Consider the following 22,618-nt stretch of genomic DNA (forward strand, 5'->3'; position numbering starts at 1 on the left):
AACTTCATGTTGCTAGGATTACAGGTGTGTGTTGACATGCCCAACTTCAAAAACATCATTTATTTTTACTGAATTAATCCTCAAGAGGGGCATATCTGAGAACCTATTTGCCTCCTCTCAAAGGTCAACAATTAGTGGAAAATGAAACCAGATTTCATGACATCTAGTTTGATAAAAGAACCTGGATGAAATTTTACCCATCCTCATGTGTCTGTGCCTGTGCTTGTGCTTTAAAGAGTCTAGATGCTTGTAATTTGGAACTTGAAAGTTTCAAAACAATTTCCCTTTCAAAATGGAAAATAATTTTCTGTTGGTAGTAGCAGGGGTGCCAGTCCTGTGGACCAATTAGCTATGTTAAAATCTTAACCTTATCTTGACTCTGAAATTAGATTCTCACTTTGTTACCTTAAGGGACTCTAAGGTAACTGGAAAATTTCTTTTATGATATTTCTAGCCTCTGGAAGCATTACTGTGTGCAATTCCAGATCAGTTTTATAGAAGAACATAACCATATTCCACTCTCAGTTTTCAGGTGTAACTGTTGTGTTTGAATTTTGTTGATAAATTTAGGCAACACCATCTTGATTTGGTTAGATTTGTTTTTCTACATAAGCATTTTAAACATAATTTAAACATAATTTTTCATTCAGAAAAATAAAATAATATTAGGCTGGGACTATAACTCAGTGGCAGAGCATTTGTCTAGCACATGTGAGGCACTGGATTTGATCTTTAGCACCACATAAAAATAAAGGCATGCTCTCTATCTACTACTACAAAAAAATTTTTCAAAGATTGTGTAAATGGGCAGTGTTCTGTCTTTTCCATTATCAGTTGAGGACATATTCCAGGTTAGGTATAAATAAGATTTCTGCTCTATGTGAACTCTGAAGATGGGGTCAGTGGATCCTGAGTGCTTCTCAGGGACCCTGGGACATCCTAGAAATTTCCTGAGCCATGATGAGTATTCTTGTTGATATACTATCCTTTTATGATGCTCTAGAAGAGACAAATTCTAACCTTATGCTTCTTTTGCTTCTGAACTGTTGCTTCCCTTGTGTTTCTGTTCTGATGTGGCTTGTTCACGCATTCATGCCACTAGCCTCATTGTGCTGTATGAGACAGAGGTCAGTTGTCTCATGTGGCTATTTCTATATACATAAAAGTTGAATTCCAGTTCACATTCATTCCTGATCTTGGTAACCACATTCCTGTTGCTCATTAGCTGAGCTACCTGTGCTGTGTGTTGCATGGCTACTGTGGTCATCAGATTTTTATCATGCAAAAAGTTCTATTAAAAAGTCTTTTGTGGAGAGATGGTGACTCCTCTGAATTCACCTCACTATTTTCTCATGGTACTGTGTAACTTTCTCTGATAATCCCTGTGTTTAAAGTAAATTGGTAGTTATTGGCATACATCTTAAAGTTTAATTAGATGCAGATCAAACATTTAGAGGACCTTGTAGGTCATCCTTTTTACTACATGCCAAAGAAATCAGAATTGACCTCTGAGTTTTGCATTGTGGATGTAGCTGTTGATGTTTTGGAAGAAAAAACCTGATTTAAGGGGCCTGTTTTGAGAGAGAAGAGGAAGGCAGAGTTGGAGCCATTGAGGACAGTTCAGTTAGGAAAGAGAGATGAAGTAGTTTGTGCAGGCTGGGGAGAATGTGCACCATATAGGCTGTTCATGTGTTTGGTTCCTCTGAGATGGGAACCTACTGATTCAGGAACCGGGGAGCAGTGTTAGCATCCTGTCCCCAGGAGACAAGGGAGTGGTACGAACCATTACAGGAACTGGCCATGGCAGGATACACATGGGATTTTATTTATTTCATGTCAGAGTGTACAAGACAAGAGGAGAATGGGAGATGACCTAGACCCTATGACATATGTCCTCTCAGCTCCTGTGCACAGATCTTTTTCCCTAGCCATGGTTTCTGTCTGTAGTCATTTTGACTCACTAGCCTTCCCCTGCCCATTTCTAAACTGCATCCACAGTTAGGACAACTTGATCCCAAGGAGAGGATGAAGCCTGGCCTGCAGAGGGACCTGGGATGGGGCTTCTTTAGGGACTTTCCCAGTCTCTGGTGTCTTTCTTCTCTTCTTTCGACTGCTGTATTTCTCTATCACTCTGTCCTGCTTGTGACCTTACTGACCTCACTGACATTAGTTCACATTACCTATTGGCTCCTGGGTTGCCTTCATGAGGAGAGGGAGTGATGGGCACTCACAGATGTTCCTGAGGTCTGCCGGCACACAGTGTCCAGTCTTGCTGCCTGCCCTGCTCCTACTCAGTCAGCCACAGACAGCACAGTAGAGACCTCAGGACAGTGGATGCCTGGGGCCCTCTCACCCCAGGGCTGGCCAAGGCAGGTCTCAGGAGGATATGAGGGGCCAGGGGGTCCTTGTTGGCTAGTTACTGGACTGTAATGATTGTATGTGTTCAGGAAATAATGGCATCTAGGTGAGTACACTTTATTTTATAAGCTTTTTAACCCCTAATTTAACTTTCTGCTTCTTTTGTATTGTTTGATTCTATTTAAAACAACATAAACTCTTAGCAGATATTTGTGGAATGAATGAATGACTTGAAATGATAGATAAGAATCATCAATTTTTCTCGATTACATACAAATTTTATTTTATTTTTGCATTTTTGGTTCAAAAAGAAAATATCTGTACTTCAAAAACTTCTGTACACTCAAAACCCTGACAGACAGGTCTCACCTAACTAAAGGGTAGATTCTGAGTTCTGCTTCTGGGATGTAAAGTTACTTTAGAATTTCAAAACATTTTATTTAATATAAGTATATTGGGGATAATTATATAGAGAATTATTATTCTTTGAAGCTCAAATGCACAATTGCTACCCATTTAATAAATATCTCAATATTGGATGAAATTCATTTCTGATAATGCAGGATTATAAACCCAAAACCATAGGGCTAAGCAAATGGAAGGAAGTAGGAATGCTACTTTTCAACATAAAGATTTGTCCTTGAATGAACCTCCTCTTCTTCTGGGCCTGGCAACCTGCAAATGGAGAATAGTAATACTCTATAATCCTGGCAGGGTGAGAGAGGGACAACTGCCTGGATAGGTGGGATGGAGAAGAGGATCTGGGGGTCTAAGTGTAAAGCAGGATTATTTGTAGTCCACTGTGTCAATTTTTATATTTCTCTGGAACAGATAAGAAATGTGGGTGCTGTAGGGAGAGCTGGAGCACTTCCATTTAAAGAGCAGCTTGTTGGACAGGGAGACCTGGGAGTTGCAGGGGGAAGGGTGGCCACTGCTCACTTTGAGAAGTGGGGCTCCTGTACCCAGAGCTCACCTTGGGCAGGGATGAGCTCCTAGACAGGCTGTGGTGACAGTCAATGGCTGGCTCTTCTGATGAGAGAGGACAGGCCTGCTGAAGGTGTGAGTTTCTGAGGCTCTGGAGACCAGGGTGCTTGGGGATGCCAGCACATCTTCCTGGGTCTTGCCCGGGACCCTTGGGTGCACTTCTCTGGAGGCACTCTGCTGCAATGAGGTGACTCTGCATCTCTTCCAGTATTTTCTGGGCCAGCTCCTGGGCATCCAGCTTGGGGCAGCCATCCTCCTGGGACTTTATTGTGCTCTGTGGATTCTTGCTGGACTGGTCCAGCTGGCCCATGTCTGAGCTTGTCAGCTTCCTGACCTTTTGGAAGGGTGAGTTGGGGCTGGGGATCAGAGTCATCTTCACTGGAGAATTGGGAGTGCTAATTCTCTCCTTGGAACTGACCAAGACCTTCAACCCTACAGCTGTACCCCAAAGGGCTGCTTGGGATAAGAGGAGAAGCACACCTCCCTGCCCTCTGGGTAGAGTGCCAGGGCTAGGTGCTGATGATGGAGAAGCTCTATTCCTCCTCATCCTTGCTGCCCATGGGGCAGGCCTGGGGGGACAGCTGGCTCCTTGACAGGGTGGATCAACTGGCATAAACATGGCTGGGCCTTTTGTAGTCCTGTTCCCCTGGAGTCTCAGCCTTCTGAGCCACAACCCTCTGAGCCACACCTGGACCTGGAGACTAAGCTCATGGAGGAGGGGATGGAGCTCAGGCTGAGCACAAGGCACAGGTGCTCCATTGACCTGTTAAAATGTTACATTGTTTCCATTTTTCTTTCAAAATTACAAACATCCTTAGAAAGCTAACAGGAAATTATGCAAATACTACTTATGTACAAGTGAAATTCATGTTACAATCCTGAAAAGCAAAAGCGCAGTTGGAAAAAGACGTAAGTCTTAGGTAGGGACAAAATTACCCTAGGGAAGCCACAGCCACACCCTTGAGACTGTCTCCACACCTCTCCTTGTCGCCAGCAGAAGGACCCACATATGCCATTCTTCTCTGACCTGTGACTGAAGGTCAGCAGGGTCCTCTGAGCTTATTCCCACACCTTCCATTTGCTACAGTGGGTCCTGGTGGTCCCAGCAGACCCCAGGAGTCACCCCCCCCACTGTTCCTCAGCTACCTCTCCTCTGCACTTGCAGGACCACCAGGAGGCCTGCACTTGGAGGCCCAGCATTCACCCTCATTCCTGGGGTGGGGCACCCCTGCTGTCACTGCTTCCTCTTGTCCATGTGAGCTTTGAACACGAGGTGCCCATGGGATGCAGTCCTCCTCCTTCTAACATGTATGCATCTGGGTGTTTCCATGCATAGTGGCATCTCCACACTGACTTCTCCCTGCACTCCACTCTTGTCACTTGCCGCAGTACAGAATGGGTCCAAGCTACAGTCACCAATTCCTCCTGCCGCTTTCCTGACCAGCAATAGCAGGGCATCCCTGGCCCTCTCCCTGCTGTGAGGCACGTTCTCCAGCAGAGGCTGTGGGTTCCAGCACCTGCACAGCATGCCCACATAGCAGCCAGCACTGGCTCTGCAGACCTGGAGAGCACATTCCAGCCCAGGTGCACCTTCCATGTCTGGGCACCTGCTCCTGCCAGGCCTGTGGACCTTCCTTGCCCCATGGAGGGACAGGCCTGTCCTGTCACCATGTTCTGTGGGCTCCATGGCACCCTCTCTCCTCACCCTGCTTTTCCTATAGCATATGTTAGGCCCTCAGGCCTGCTACCTATATTTCAGGTGTCTGGCTCCCATAGGTTCGAGTTCCATGAGAGAAGAGGTTTTTGTTTATTGCCTCTTTTTTGCACAGTGCTGGGATGGACTGTTCTGCCACTGAATGCAGCTGTGCTCCTTGCTCTTAAACAGTCCCTAAAACAAACATGAAAAAGATGAAAAAGTCTCATCGCTTCTCTCCCATTTCCCAAAATGCAGCTAGGAGGAGTGTGGCAGGACCTCACAGAAGGGTCTTACCAAAGAGAGACAGCAGTGACTGCAGGGTGAAGTGCATGGTGCACCAGTTGGCCTGCTTCCCAGTCTTCAGGATGACTTCCTCCTGCCCAACCTCCCAGAGATAGAAACCTGGAGAAACAGATGCACAGAGCTGTGTCCTCAGGGAGGTTCATATGCTGGACAGGACAGAGCTGGTGCCAATGTACTGCTTCACACCGGCAGGGTGGGTCTGAGGGCAACTGAGGCCTCCCTGTCCCTGTCTCTGAGAAGGCTCCTGCTGCTGAGTGTGGAGCTGCTGCCTACCCTCTGCTTTCTCTGACAGAGCTCTGGTCACCTCCTGCTCTGAATCAGGCTCTTGAGCACTGAGGTCAGGGCTTAATGAGGCTTCTAAACATTTTGATCTTTTCTGTTCTTTCACAAAAAAAACATTCTACTTGGACTATCTAGAAAAACAACATGGGATACTTCACTCAGCATTGGGGCCCATATTTAAAGCTGGTGCTCAGGAAGGTGGAGGTTACTCCTGGGCAAGGACAGGGTCCTCACACGGGCTTCTTGTCTGTTAGCTGTGATCTTCCTGGCTGAGCCACCCCACAGGGAGTTCAATCTCATGCCAAAGCCCAGGGCTCTGCTCCCCAACTCCCACAATCCTAAGAAGACCCAGAGCAGCACAACCACTGTTATGGAGCTTCCTGAGCATGAGGCTGACTGCTGAGCTGTTGACACTGCAGAGAGACAATTTAAGAGCCATTACAGCAGGTGCGGTGGCACATACCTGGGGTCCCAGGTACTTGGGAGACAGGAAGAACACATGAGTCCACCATTTCAGGGACATCTTGAGCAACAGAGAAAGACCATTCTCTTAGGTATTCAACAAGGTCCTCTCCTGTCCCTGGGAAGATGCCAAACTCAGACATGTGGCCTATGACTATCCACAGACAGGGACCAACACGCAGGATGAAGGGCCTGCAGGACTTGAGCATTGCATACCTTGACCAGCCTTCCTTGGAAGATCACATAGCTCCACCTAAAACTCTCATGAGGATTTGTACTGAGCCCCCAGGGGAAAGGGCACCTAGGATCCCATGCCCTGTCCTCTGATCTGGCAATTTTAAAGTGGCAGTGTTCTATACACAACATGGCCACTGTCTGAAGTCTCTCTGATTCAGGACTGCACAGCCCCCTGAGGGGAAATCTCTTCCTGTTTTGTTCTTCCTCAGAGATCCTTACACTTGTCTGACACCACTTTTGCCTTTGGACCAAGGTTCCCTGGAAGAGTCACTGGGTATTCTGGTCACCATGGGATATTGTCCTTTCTGAACTGGAGAACAAATAATCCCTGAAAGCAACAGGAAGGTCTCAGGGAGTTCAATTCAGCATTTTAAAATGAGTAATCAGTTATATAAATGTAACATTTCTGTTTCTAAAACCTCTACTTTTACCCAAGTATCTTAATTCATTACTCCCATAGAATGGTATCCACCCACCAACACCCTGTGTAGGACCAGCAGAGCACTGTTCTGGATGCCTGGCATTGAGGTGCTGCTCTCTGCCCAGTGCTTAGTCAGCAAGCAGACCTCGAGAACCCCATGTGAGCCTAGGTACCCAAACTCCCAAGAATCAGCCCTAGTCTCAGTCCCAGAGCCAGCATGGGAACTCTGTGCCCTGTGACACAGCTGGCATCTAGTGTTACAGGTAAGGAGTGGAGCACAGAAGGCTGGGGGCTCAGGCTGCCTGGACCTGTAGGGCCATAAGTTCCTCCTTTACTGGAAAGGTGTGGTCACCTCTCCTGGCCCACAGACCTGTATCACGGTTTATGACCTGTCACACAGGTGAAGAGAACTCTCCAGGCCTGGGCCTGACTTTTCTCAATCTTGCCTGTGATACCTGCTGACTACATCTGTGTTTATCTAAATGGACCAGATTTACCTTTTTTATTTCAGGAGACTTTTTTTTCCCCAGTACTGGGGATTGAACTCAGGGACACTCAACCACTGAGCCACATCCCCAGTCCTATATTTTATTTGGAGACAGGGTCTCAGTTGCTTGGTGCCTTGCTATTGCTGAGTCTGGCTTTGAACTCACAATCCTCCTGACTCAGTCTTCCAAGCTACTGGGATTGCAGGTGTGCCCCACCAAGCCTAGCCAGGAGACTATGTTTTAAATGCACAGAATAAAAGCAAGTAGCACAACTTGTGAAGGCTGCTGGTGTCACAAAGGGCCTGGAAGCCCTGGGTCCCCTTCATCCTTGAAAGAAACCATGTGTCTGAAAACTCAGAGCCAACCCCATGTTGAGGGGAGCTGACAGTGTCATCTAGAAAACAGGTTAGAAAATAGAAAAGAGGCCCAGTACTGAGTGCCCAGGTTCACAGGCAGGAAGAAAAATTCCCCTTCAGGACCTCAGTGTCCTGATAGCTGGTTTCTGTGGCAGTGAGGTCAGCCTCTCACTGCCTCCTCCACCATGGACTGCCTGCTCTCTTCTGCCCCATGCCAACCCCTGTTCTGCTACCTGGCTATTCCCCCTGCCTGGGTCTTTCTGTCAACAACCCATGTCTCTCTGAGGCCTTCTCTGAACCCTGCCCACCTCCAGCCAGTCTCCAATGCTGATGTGCCCCTTCAACTGCAGGTGCTCTGGGACACAGTTCTGATTGGGTCTGCCTGTCCCCTTCTGCAGAGGGATGGCACCAGGAGGGCAGGGCAGCTGTTCTTTTGCTCACAGCCACATCTCAGGAACTGGAACACTGCCCTGCACACAGCAGGTGTTCAAGAGAAAGTTGTGGGGTGCAGGCTCCCAGGCAAGTCACCAGGCACTTGGGGGGATTGGGGGAGGAAGACCCGGGGACTCTCTGGGGCTTCATCAGCAGATGTACCTGCTGTAAATAAGCTGCCATAGAGTCAGGAACTGGCCAGCTATGTTAGGGAGAAGAGCCACAGTGAGCCTCCTGTACTGAACAAGGGCCTGAAAGTGCAGCACTAGCTGTCCTGGTCCCAGAAGGGTGTCTCAGCAAGTCTTCCTTCCTCCTAGCTCCCAGCAGCCAGTGATAGACAACACTGTAGCCACTGTTCTGGCAATGTGATTATAAGTTTTCTTTAGCTGCTAATCCTGGGTGACTCTACAATGACTGGAACCCAGCAGGTTCCTAGTAAGGTGATGTGGACAGAGGAGGTAGGTGATGTCATAATGCAGGGAAAGGAGACAAAGCTGGAGGATGGCCTGGGAATCATGTGGTAGCAGCAGAGTCTCTACACTATAAAACATCATCTAAGAAAGCACTGAAGTAAGACCCCTAAGAGCCTCCCCAACAGAACCTGGAGGAGAAGCAAGTTAGTCAAGAGTGCTGTGTCCTATGCGGTGCTGCCAGGAATTTGTGGCATCTTGGGAGCTACCACAGGTGAATAGTGATGGAGATCTGAATGAGAACTGGTGCAAAGTTCTGCTCTTTCTCACCAGCCTGGAGCTGCACCAGCACCTGGTGGAGCTGAGTGAGGGAGATAGACATGAGCACCTGACAGACCCAGCCTCTTCACCTCAAGTCCCTGAGTTGTCCTTGTCTGCTGTCATTGTCACGATCCTCTTTGCCAAGTGTGTGTACAGTGTTTTATGTTCTTCTTAAGGTGCCTTCCTGCTTAGTGCCTGCTGTCTTCTGGGGAGCTGAAAGGCAGCAGGACCCATGTACATGGGGAAAAATGTCACATGGTCTCCTGGCACCTGGCTCTACTCCAGTCTCTCATCCCCCATCACACACAAAATTCACACACAGAAGAGGCCACAGGAAAGGAAGGCCAGGTTAGGGGACTGGTGATCTCCTTATTTACTCATGCATTTCATTAAAGCCATCTTCAGGAAATTGAAGTTCATGGTGAAAGGAGTATCTTGGTGCCCCAGCACCCAGGGAAGAGAACCTGGCCCACTCAAGAGTCCTGTGGTCCAGGCTCTCATCTGTGTTCTCTACTTCCTGTGTGTCCCCAGTGTCAAAATTCATTCTAGCCCTGCTGCTTTAGTTGAACTTAAAAGGTTAAATCAAGGGAATAGAGGGGTGGAGCAGGAAAGGGCAGGGGCAGCAGAGGAGGGGAGCCAGGGGTAGCAGTACTGGCCTCAGCTGAGTCCCCAAGAGCCAGGCAGCAGTGCAGCAGCTGGAGAACCTGGGTGGGGTGGGTATGCAGAGGCTTCCCTGAGGACATCTGCTACTTAAAATTGCACTCATCATTCCCACCATATTTTTAACAAACTTCAACCAGCAGATTATAAGAAAAAGAGAGAGAGAGAGAGAGAGAGAGAGAGAGAGAGAGAGAGAGAGAGAGAGAGAGCCAAGCACAGGCTATTTGCACAAGGAGCACATGCTGCCACAGGAGGCCCCAGCTGAGGAAGAGCAAGAGCAGTGAAGATAAGCATGCCCAGGTCAGGGCCCTGCGGCAGGGCATGCTGCACTGAAGGGTTCCAGAGGGTTCCCTAGGGGTTCAGGAGACCTCCCTGTGGCCCCAGGCTTCCCCTGAAATCATAGAATGTGACGACTGGCTTTTATGAACCCCACGTGCCCTCGGTGTGGGTCTAGTTATGCCTTTCTGTGGTGCACAGGCTGTTAGGCCTCTGGAATTCTGGGACTCGTGACATGAAGTGTTCTGGAAGTGCCTTCCTGGTGCTATTCACAAGCAGATGGAACAACTTCCTACAAAACGGGCAGGGACTGAAGGGAGTGGCCCATGGGCAGGTTTCATGTTCAAATCCTGGCCTGGAACAGCCCCAGGTCAGAGGAGGCTCCAGCCCTGCTGAGAACCCCAGAACTTGTTCCAGACAGGACTGCTTCATTTGCACATAGAAGTGTTTCTGCTGAAAGTGAGCTGCTGGCATGATCTCTGGTACAGTACTAACTGTTTTCTCAAATAATTACACTTCATGTGGACCAGAAAAACTGTTCTGTGCTGTTCAAAGTCTGCTCTCCCATCCAGAAGCCCACACATGCTTTCACCCTGGGTTAATTCTAGACATCACTGGCCAGAAGGAGAGTGAGTGGGCACAGAGACACTCAAGGCTAAGTTGGGAAGGACCTACATGATGTTAAGAATTGGAATCATCCAAATCCCTGAGTTAGATCTGCATCATGCTCAGAGTAAGTACTAAAGTAAAAATTGCTAAGCAGGCTTGACTCATTCATTGCACTGCCTTGGTGGCTGTTTAGTTTTAGCCATGAAACATACTTTAATCAAAGCCCCTGTGTCTGTCATGTGGGCTGGAGATGGTGGCTGGAGATGGTGGCTATGACACTTGTCAATCAAATGAAAGAGTTGGGGTGGGCTGACAGGGTGCAGGAGAGCACTGAATGGCTAGTTCAGGAACTGCCCTAGACTACAGATGACAGGCTCTGAGAGTGTCATCGGAGTCGCTCTGTGCTATGATGCTATTAGGACCTACCCTTGCAGGGCCAGCCTGTGCCTTTCCTTACTGATCATTCAGACAGAAAAGAGCAGTGAGACTGCATGACTTATAGGTCCTGTCTGTGGTCAATTCACACTTTCTGTCTCAACTTGGCTCAGCCATCTGGGATCCACTTACCCAGCTGATTGGCTGCTCATTTGTCTCTGAGGCTGTGATGAATTTGTAGGTCTGGAGGGCAGGGTTGGGCAGACCCATACCAAAACAACGGGCAGGAGTTATCCAGTGGGGCCTCTAAAAACACAGTCCTGCCACCTTCCAGGGGAGAGAGTCCCAATGCTCAGCATTGGTGGCATTTTTCAGGCTTGGACCTAAAAGAAATGTGTCCACATATGACTTGGAGAGAGTGGTCTCTGAGGAAGCCTGACCCTGCCACAGCCCTCCAGGTGTAGTCACAGTCCCAGCAGCCTGCTTCATTCTGGCTGCCTGCAGCTTTGTCAGAACCATGGCTGCCAGTGACAGTATGAGTTGGAATTAATGCCTGCCCAGTCTCACCTCATGTCATCCCAGAAGAGGCCAAGCTGTGTTGGGTCTGTTTAGCATGGACTCTGCTTCATACAGATAGGATCCATTGGGTGAACAGCCTATGTCTGGCCCATATCAGCAGCAGGAGCTGGGTCAGGGACTTTTATCATTTCTCAGAATGACTTGCCCCTCCTAACTGTGAGTCCCAGCTTCCCCAAGAACATAGGGACCATGGTTACCTCCTCTTCTGCCCCTCTGTTCACCATGGTCTGACAGTCCTGCACCCATGGGACTGGAGGGTGTTGCTGCACTTCTGGAGCCGGTCATCCAGGTCGGAGATTAGGAAGGCAGCCGCCTGGAGACCACTAGCTGGGGGAGTCCAGTCAGAAACCCACAGTGGTGAGGAAGGCCTGCCAGCTGGGGATGCTGCCCTCTTTGTTCTCTACACTCTGTGGTGTTGCACTTCCCATTTTGGATACACTACAGGGACTTCTCCACCTGGCAGGACAAGGGGGAGAGTCAGAGACCTGAACAGGCCTGGATTATCTCTGTGTGTTCTGAGGGAACATGGAGCCCCCAGGGTGGAGCCAGTTCAGGGCTGACTGCTGACTGCTGACCTGGGTGGCACATGAGGCCAGGCCTGAGGACATGATGCCAGGTGTTGGACAGTCATTTTGCAAGGGGGGTGAGATCAGAAGGGTCTGCTCATGAGAGCAGCTGGACAGAACAGAATGAAGGTTTTTTTCCCCTTCCTAGGCCCTGTCCCACCCTTCCTGTCCCTGGTTCTCCTCCATAGACTCTAGAGCAATTTATCTAAAAGGAGGTCTCAGGCTAGGTGCTGCCCAGACCATGTAACTGCACCCCACCAAAGGGTAAGACCTAAGACCCTCCAAGACCTCTTTGCTGTCCACAGCCCACCCCAGCCCACCAGGAAGCACCCATCATGAACATGGCTGGCATATCCCTCCTTCCCCAACTTGCAACTTGGCTCCCCTCAGCACCAACCACTGTCCCACAGACCTGTAGTCCACCCCTGGAATTGTCCCTCCTGTCTGCAGGCCTCAACACAGTCTGGCCCTCAGGATTCCCCAGCAGCTTCCTTCCTCATCCTCTGCTCGTGAACATACCAGACATGCCTCACCCCCCACTGTCCCTGGTAGGCACTCCAGGGGACACCTCTGTCTACCCTGAGGCTTGATTGCCATCCCTGTTGTGGTACAACAAGTTGCTCAAAATGCCCCCTGAGGTTTTTCTAAGAGTGAAACACTTAGATGCCCAGACTCAGATGTCAGGCAGGATGCAGCATGCTCACATCAGCTAGAAGAAAGCAGGCACTCCTGGGAAGCTGTGCCCTGTCCCATGAGCTGGAAGGAGCATTGGGGTAGTTGGAAGAAGGTAGGGTGGAACAGGCTTGACTGTGGCCAAAACACCCTCAGGAGACAAAACTGTGGAAGAGGAGGAAAGCTGAGTTGTGCCTGGTGGGAGTACCCAAGGCACATAAGCAGCTGAGGCCCAGCCTGAGGAGAATGCTCCTGAGTGTGAAGGGAGTTCTACCACCTAGGAAAACCAGACTGGGAGAGGGAACCAGGAAGGAAGAACTTTGAGGGTGACAGAGACCTAAGAAGTGACCTGGACTGAGCAACTGAAAGCCTCTGCACAGCGTCCAGACACAGTTGGTGCCAGTGGAGATCATTTCCCAAAACCCTCAAGGAGTGTGAGCACATCTTCCTGCATCAGATGCCCCTAGTTGCCATGGGTCACAGCACACTTAGTCACACCCCATTCTTGCCAGGGCCTCAGAAAAACTTCAGGCAGACCCTAAGTTGGAGAAATGTGCATGACTCATCCATCAGGAGACCAAGGCACTAAGAGTGCATAGGCCCAGCACATGGGGTGTAGGACTCCTGCCCAGGCCCTCCCTATGGGACTACGAGTTTGCATGAACCCACACACTTGGAATGCAGGCCCTGCATGGGACCTCATGGGATTCTCTCTCTCAAGCCTGGGTGGAGTGATGGAGCATGCAGCTCCTGGCCTGCATGGTGATAATGGGGCCGCTGTTTGCTTCAGGTTTGGGAATTGTGGATATGGCATAGCTCTGAACCCATGCCACTTAAGTCTCCAGGGTTGGACAGTGCTACTCTTGCTGGCACAGTACTGTAAGGGGGTTAAGAGTGCTAAATGATTGGTAGGATGGGACAAGTTTTATGTCACTGTTTCTTGACTTCTGTTCACACCACTGGGACACTGAAGATACTGGGACAGCCAGAGGAACAATCAGGCACCATCCATGTAAGTGTAGGGAGAGACCACTGTCATCTGATTGTGTCTGTGAGCTACTACAGCCATACTATGTTCCAGGTGTTCACATTTTTTCAAATCTTTATTATGAACTTGAAACATTAATTTCATCACCACCTTCTATGTGTGGAACCTGAACTCAGAGAACCAGAATGACTTGCTTGAAGCCACAGGGAAATAGTAGGGTGTGGGTCACTGTCCTTAACTGCCCACCTCCCAAGGTCTTGGCATGGAATGGACCATCCACAAGTGGTCCCACAGCCACCTGTGGGACCCAACACACGGTGTCACCTGCCCACCTCCCAGTGCTAGGGAAACTCCAGTCTCTCCCCTTCTGCATTCCCAGTGATCTATGGCTGGCGACTCACTCAGGTGTTCCTTTGCCCATTACCAGGTGCAGGAACTCTCACAGGGCATCCCGTGCAGGCTCCAGATGCTGCAGGATCTCTGGGAGGGTCTGGCTGATGAGTGAGGAGGGGCTCTTCAGCTTAACTTCACTCCCAATGAGCATGAACCCTGTGGAGGGTACAGGGAGCACCTCAAATGGACTCCATTCCTGAGACTGGAGCCTCCCAGTTAGCACACCAGAGAACTGGCTCGGGCAGGACATCCAGCTCACAGGGGGTGCTGCAGTACACTGTCCCCTTCCTTTCAGTAACAAATGCTGTAAAGTCATTCAGGGAAGTGGGGGAGGGGGTCTGTCAACTTGCACTGAGTGGAGCTGGGCAGGCACCTCCTGAGGAATGACTGGCCTTGCTTTCCCTGAGGTTCTTCTGCATTTTCTGTCCCTAGGTACACAGAAGGGAATACACAGGGAGGGAGGAGACACCCCTCCATTTCTAAGAGTGAGCCAACAGCCTGTTCAGGAAGCACCAAATCCTGTCCGAGGAGAAAACAAAGCCACATCCCTGTGAGCCCCATGCTCCTCCACACCCCATCTGTGAGGAGGTCCCAGAGAAGCAGTGTTCTGAGCCCCTGAGCAGCTTCAGGACTGGCCAGCCTCTGGCCATAAAGGGAAGGGTTTTCCAAGAGAAGAAGTATTTTTAAAGTTAACAAGGAAGAATCATTAAAAATCATTTACAAATATTAATGGTCCAGCTATAAAGGTTAAGGGAAGAGCAAATAAAGAGGAAAGCACACAGGAATGGTGTACAGCAAGAAGTCGTTCCTATGGAAAGCCAGTTCAGTTTTAGTGTCTACTCCAGGGAGGTATCAGGTTACATTAGTGCAGTTAACTTTGTGCATGTGCAGATTCATATAACTCACTTCCTTCTCAGAGTCCTCCAGTACCATTTTTAAATATAATGTCTCCATGCCTCAAGGACAGAGGAGTTACAGACTTTTTGTAAGCAAGACAAACAGAAGGCCTTTATTGTCCTGAAAAGTTTGCTCACTCAAAGGACTTACACTCCTTTGTACTTTCTCATGGTCTGAATCTCTACAACTCCCCTTTTTGTTTTGTATTGTGTGACCTTTGAATAGACATGACTTGTATTATCTTTAAGGAATGTGGAGGAACATTGTCAAATACAAGCACAGCATACTAAGGCAAGTATCAATAAATATCCTCCAATGAAAAGTTGTTTGACCATATAAAATTTGGTAGCCATGAGGTTAAATAATTAGTAAATCCCAACCTCCATCATCTTGTTACAACTTTTTTATAATGTCTTTGAGATGATGCAATTTCTTTTGAATGGGGTTACTGTTATCAGTTAAATTGAAACAACACATTATTAAATTCATGGCATTTCTTACGATGTAATAACAGGAAATAATCAATAGCAGCCCTATTATCAAGTATAGCTTGATATAAATTTTAGAAGAGTTAACAATTTCTTCTAAGTGGACACAAATATTATAATGAGTGTGGGAAATCAAAGATAGAACAGTTTTCTATACAGGGGCACCACCAACAGGGATATAATAGAAAAATAACACAAAAATAGACAAGATAGTTCTGGAATTTTGGGTAATTTTTGCAAAAAGAGCTGTAACCAAAATTTCTGGGGTACATTTTAAAGCCATCTTGGATAGCAATTGTTGAGCAGTTGTTGTTAAACTCTTTATATCCCCCCAAGTCACTACATGATTAGAAGACTGGGGGCCCCTTGGGCCTCTTGGGCCTCTTGTTCTTGTTGGAGTTTCCTTCATTGAATCAGAGTCTTCTTCATCTAGAATAAAATTGATTTGGAAATGGGATTGTGAAGTTTTGATGTCAACTCATGATGATTGGTGAGTCTCACACACCTGGTAGGAATCCAGACAGGACCTGTAGGACTAAGAATAGCAGCACATCCCCTTCCCCATGTAATTAAAGGGACAGGGTCTTGCCATGAAGCACTTGGTGGAATCCAGATTTTACATAAATCTTTGGTAGTGTTTTCTTAGGGGTGAGGTGTCTATCCGAGGCAGAGGAGAGTGATGTGTATTGTCTTCATAATGTACATTAAGAGCATTTATTGTGAACAAGGCAATATTGAGGACATTAATAACATGATCCAGGCTAGGTTCCATTTTTTGTTTTTGTTTTAAAAGGCAAATTTTATGCACGTGGTGTGCACATTCAACTAAGGCCTGTCTGGTAGGTTTGTGGTGAATTACATGGGTTAAAATTATATTCCATTGATCACAAATTGAGCAAATGTGCTGGTCGTAAAAGCAGGGGTATTGTCAGTTTTTAAGTTATGAGTTTTACCCATGGTGCAATGCAGAGAATCAAATGAGAATACGGGCTGAGACTTTCACTGAAAAATGTGCACTAGCCTATACAATGCCTGAGGATGTATCTGTGGTAAGAAGTAGGAAAGATTGGGGATGGAAGGGAGGAAAATGAGTTATGTTCCATCTTCCAAAGTATATTAGAAGGTAAGCCAGGAGGGTTCAAGTTTTCCCAAGTAGGGGAATGAAAAGGTTTCAATGAGAGCAATTATTAACAGTGAAAAAGACCTGTCCAGAAGAAATATAAAAGGTTTTCATTAAAGATCAAGCATTTTGATGAAAAAAATTGTGATTCCTCAGTGTCTAAAAAGAGAGAATAAAGTGATTTTATAGCAGCATCACCATGAACGTTTCCTTCAGTGAGTGGTGCAGGAATTTGAGTGTAGCTACATACATGAGCAAGAAATATTGGAGCCATATGATCCTGTAAAAGAGATTGCAGAGTGATAAACAGGGATAACAAATTTGAGTCCAAATGAGCGGACAAAATTGCAGAGAAAATATGAGGCATCAGTTTGGCTATATACAGAGAGTCTGTAACCATGTTTAAGGCAGTGGGAAACGTATAAAGAGCCAAATTAATTGCAACTAATTCTGCTCACTGAAGTGAAGCTTGAGCCAATGTGTAATTATCAGTCTATTTTTTTTTATCAGTGAATATAGCTACTACACCCTGTTGTATTCCTCTGTCAGTATAGACAGTAATTGCATTGGAAAGTGGAATAGATGAGATTATAGAAGAAGCATGAGAGACTTGACACAACAAGGAAAGGCATTCATCCAGAGGTGCATTGAAAGCAACAGGAGCTGAAAATCAGTTAAGACAGATTGCTAATATGAAGAAAATTATACATATTGTAAATGTAAAGTCTTGCCATAAGTAAGATAAAGTACATGAATAACTGTTGCTGTAAGTATTAAAATATGTTTGCAACCATCTGAGATCAACTGAGCATACATATCAGCATAAGGGAGAATATTTCTTCCTGAAAATTGAGAAGAATATAACCACTGTATAATATACAAGCCTTGTTATGACTGCATGGCTCACAGATGCAGGCTGTTGCAGGGAGCTTAGGGAAGCTCTGCACAGCACCTGTCAATCCTACCCCTACTGTGGCCATGTCACAAGTCACTCCCTCACTCCCCAAGCTCTTCAAGCCTCTCGGCAGCCCACTCAGTGTACACACCATGAGTCACCCAGTGCTGGCAGGGACTTCCACTTGGCAGGAAGACCCATACCCTATTCCTCCTCCAGGTATGAGCAGGTAAGGACCACATCACCACTGCAACCACCCACCCTGAGCACAGAGGACACCAAGTTTCTGAGGGGCTGCATTGTTGTGAGAAATAGACTGGTTGAGAGTCAGTAAGCAACACTCAGAGAGAATTCCAAACTTCATTTTACACTGCAGGCCTAGAGGCAAAAAACATCTCAAATTCTGAGCCCTGATACACAGTTTCTCACAATATTTATTTGATGTCATATTAGACCCATCCTATTGGTGGGGCTTTTTTCCTTTTTTTTTATTTCTGATAAAGCAGTTGAAGACGTCATGCATGGTCTCTATCATAAAGCATGCTCACAGAAACAGATAAGAGGAAACATCTCTTTTCACAGGCATCTGTAACATTTCAGGATGGAGTAGTGAGACACTTAGGGCAGTTATTTACAATCCAAAATATAGCAACCCAAGGGTAATTGAGCTTCCTGTAGAAAGGCTGAGAGAGGGGACAAGAAATGACTCCCTTCCCTGGGCATTCGTTTATTTTTCTTTTTTAATTTTTTTTATTTTATTGGTTCTAATTAGTTGCACATGTCAGTAGAATCCATTTATACATGTGGAAAGATCATACATAAATAAGTGTAATCTCTCATTTTTCTGATTATACATATTTCAGGATTACATCAGTTAGGCAGTCATCCATGTACCTAAGGAATAATGTCTGTTTCACTCTACTATCATTCCTTTCCCCAAACCTGTTACCCTCCCTTCACTCCCCTATATCTAATGTAAAGCAACTCTATTCTTCCAAATTTGCCATTGTTATCAATTAGCTTCCACATATCAGAGAAAACATTTGGTCTTTGATTTTGGGGGTTTGCATTATTTCCCTTAGCATGATATTCTCTAACTCCATCCATTTAACAGCAAATGCCAGAATTTCATTCTTCTTTAAATCTGAGTAATATTCAATTGTGTATGTGTGTATGTATGTGTGTGTGTGTGTGTATGTGTATCATCTTCTTTATCCATTCATGTGTTGAAGGGCATCTAGGTTGGCTTCATAGTTTAGCTTTTGTGAATTGAGCTGCTATAAACATTGATGTGGCTGTGTCACTGTAGTGACAATATACTAATCAATATACTAATATTCTAATATACTAATAATATACTAATCAATATACTAATCAATATACTAATAATCAATATACTAATATTGATTGTAAGTCTTTTGGGAATAAACTGAGGTGTGGGATAACTGGGTCAAAAGGTGAATTCCATTGCTGAATTCCAAGTTTCCTGAGGAATCTCCATACTGCTTTCCATAATGATTGCACCAATTTGTATTTCCATTAGCAATGTGTGAGTGTACCTTTTTTCCCCACACCCTTGGCAACTTTGATTGTTGCTTGTATTATTTATAATTGCCATTTGATTGAAGTGTGATGAAATCTTAGAGTAGTTTTGATTTGCATTTTGATTTTATATCTTCTTCTGTGAAGTGTCTGTTCAGTTCCTTCAGTCCATTTATTGATTGAGTTATTTTAGTGGTGTTAAATTTTTTGAGTTCTTTATACATCCTAGAGATTAATGGATTATCTGAGGTGTATGTGGTAAAGATTTTCTTCCAATCTTTAGGCTCTCTCTTCACATTACTGATTGTTTCTTTGTCCAAGAAGAAACTTTTTACTTTGAGTTCATCCCATTTACTGATTCTTGATTTAACATCTTGCACTTTAGGGGTCTTGTTAAGGATGTCAGGCCAACATGGTGAAGATTTGGGCCTACTTTTTCTTCTAGTAGTCATAGGGTGTCTGTTCTAATGCCTAAGTCTTTGATACACAGTGAGTTGAATTTACTGCAGGATGAGAGATAAGCATTTAATTTCATTTTGTTACATGTGGCTTTCCATTTTTCCCAGGACTATTTGTTGAATAAGTTCTTTTCTCCAGTGAATGTTTTCAGCAACTTTGTCTAATATGAGATACCTGTATCTACGTGGACTTCTCTTAGTGTCTTCTATTCTGTACCCTTGGTCTACATGTCTCTTTTGGTGCCAATACCATGCTGTTTTTATTACTATAGCTCTGGAGTATAGTTTGAGTTCTGGTATTGAGATGACTCTTGATTCACTTTTATTGCTAAGGATTGCTTTGGCTATTCAAAGTCTCTTGTTTTTTCCAAATGAATTTCATGATTCTTTTTCTAGTTCTATAAAAAGAGTCATTGCATTTTAATATGTTGCATTATATTTTTAAAATGCTTTTGATCGTATGGCCATTTTGACAATATTAATTATGCCTACCCAGAAGAATGGGAGGTCTTTCCATTTTCTAAGGTATTCTTCAATTTCTTTTTTTTTTTTTTGACCTGTAGTTTTCATTATAGAGGTCTTTCACATCTTTTGTTAAGTTGATAACCAAGCATTTTATTTTTTTGAGGCACTTATGATTAGAGTAGTGTTCTTTGTTTCCCTTTCAGTGGATTCATTGCATATGTATATGAATGTATTTGATTTATGGATATTGATTTTATATCCTGCTACTTTGCTGAATTCATTTATTAGTTCTAGAAGATTTTTGGAGGAAATTTTTGGATCTTCCAAATATAGAATCATCTCATTGGCAAGTAGTGGTAGTTTGAATACTTCTTTACCTGTTTGTATATATTTAATTTCTTCCTTCCATCTAATTGCTCTGGCTAGAATTACAAGGACAATATTGAATAAAAGTAGGGAAAGCAGTCATCCTTGTCTTGTTCCAGTTTTTAGAGGGAATGCTTTTAATTGTTTTCCATGAATTATGTTGAAAATATCATGCTAACTGAAATAAGCCAAATCCAAAAGAGCAAAGTCCAAATGTTTTCTCTGATATGTGGATGCTAATTCAAAATAAGGGGGTTGGGAAAAATAGAGTAACTATATATTAGGTAGAGAGTAGTGAAGGGAGGGAAAGGGTAATGGGGGAAGGAGTGACAGCAGAGTAAAGCAGACATTATTACCTCATGTAAATGTATGACTTCATGGTCAATGTAATATTGCATTATGTATAATCAGAAAAATGAGAAATTACACTCTATTATGTATGATCTATCAAACATATAATGCATTCTATGGTCATGTACAACTAACTAGAACAAATAAAGTTAAAAATTTTAGAAAAATAGAATTATGTTGGCATTGTGTTTAGAATAAATGACTTATACAATATTGAGGCATATTTCTACTATCCCTAGTTTTCTAGGTGTTTTGAACATGAAGGGCTGCTGTATTTTGTCAAAGACTTTTTCAGAATCTATTGAGGTGATCCTATAATACTTGTTTTTAAGTCTATTGATATGATTTCCATATGTTAACCAAACCTGCATCCCTGGGATGAACCCCACTTGATCATGTGTACTATCTATTTAATACATTTTTGTATGTGAGTTGCCAGAATTTTATTGAGAATTTTTGCTTCTATATTCATCTGGGATATTGGTACTGAAGTTTTCTTTTCTTGATGTGTCTTTGTCTGGTTTTTCTATCAGGGTGATATCAGCCTCATAGAGTGAGTTGTGAAGGGTTCCCTCCTTTTCTTTTTCATGGAATAATTTGACCAATATTGTTGCTAATTCTTCTTTGAATGTCTTGTGGAACTCAGCTGAGAATCCATCTGGTCCTGGGTTTTTCTGAATTGGTAGACTTTTAATGGCATTTTCAATTTCTTTCCTTGAAATTTTTCTTCTTAAATCGTGTATGACCCCCTGATTTAATTTAGGTAGGACATATGTCTCTAGAAATTTGTTGACATCTTCAATATTTTCTATTTTATTGGAAAATAAATTTTCATAATAGTTTCTAATTATCTTCTGCATTTCAGTTGTGTCCGTTGTGATATTTCCTTTTTCACTGAGTATGTTATTCATTTGGGTTTTCTCTCTTTTTCTCTTCATTAATAGTGGATAGGGGTATATCAATTTTATTGAATTTTTCAAAGAACAAACATTTCACTTTGTCAATTTTTTCAATTGTTTATTTCAATTTTATTGATTTTAGTTCTGATTTTCATTATTTCCTGTCTTCTACTGTTTTTATGTTGATTTGTTGTTCTTTTGTTGTTTCTTTTTCTGCTTTGAGATGTAATGTTAGGTCATTTATTTGTTGACTTTCTGTTCTTTTAATAAATGAGATGAATGCACTGAAGTTTCTTCTTAGTACTGTACTTCATAGTTTCCCAGAGATTTTGGTATGTTGTATTGCTATTCTCATTTACCTTTATGTATTTATTCATTTCACCCTTGATTTCGTCTACTATCCATTTATCATTCAATAATGTGTTGTGTACTCTTCATATGTTATTGTACCTTCTAAATTTTATTTTATCATTGATTTCTAATTTCAGTCCATTATGATTTGATAGAATGCAGGGTATTATCTGCATTTTTTGTATTTACTAAGAGTTGTTTTGTGGCATAAGATATGATCAATTTTAGAGAAGGATCTATGATGTTTGCCAAGAAAAATGTGTACTCGCTATTGATGGATGAAATATTTTATATATAAATATATATATATATATATATATATACATATTGAGTCTAAATTATTTATTGTATTATTTATTTCTATAGTTACTTTAGTTTTTGTTTGGATGATCTGTCCAGTAGTGAGAAATGGATGTTAAAGTCACCCAATATTATTTTGTCATCTATTTGATTCTTGAAATTGAGACGGGTTGTTTAACATATATATATGCTCCACTCTTTGGACCATAAATGTTTAAAATTGTTATGTCTTGCTACTCTATAATTACCTTCAGTAGAATGAAATGGCCTTCTTTCTCCCTTCTGATTTACTTTGATTTGAAGTCTACTTTATCAGATATGAGCATGATAACTCTTAGTTGTTGAAGCAATCCATATCAGTGTTGTGCTTTCCCCATCCTTTTACCTTCAGTCTGTGAATGTCTTGGCCTGTGAGGTGAGTCTCTTGGAGAGAGCATATTGTTGGATCTTGTTTTTTCATCCAATCTGCAAGATTTTGTCTTTTGATTGATGAGCTTAGGCCATTAATATTCAATGTTATTTCTGAGATGAATTGTATTCCTGGTCATAATTTGAATTAGTTTGTCTTTTGACTCTTTCTTAAATATAGTTTCTCCCTTTGCTGGTTTTCACTTTTTT

At 44.2% G+C, this 22,618-nt stretch overlaps 1 pseudogene; it reads right to left on the minus strand.

Moving 5' to 3' along the window:
* Nucleotides 1-3,232: 3,232 nt before the first annotated feature.
* LOC124973668 (tetratricopeptide repeat protein 28-like) overlaps nt 3,233-22,618 on the minus strand; it is a 37,879-nt pseudogene continuing 18,493 nt past the window's right edge.

Source organism: Sciurus carolinensis, unplaced genomic scaffold (assembly GCF_902686445.1).
Source record: "Sciurus carolinensis unplaced genomic scaffold, mSciCar1.2, whole genome shotgun sequence".
NCBI lineage: Eukaryota > Metazoa > Chordata > Mammalia > Rodentia > Sciuridae > Sciurus > Sciurus carolinensis.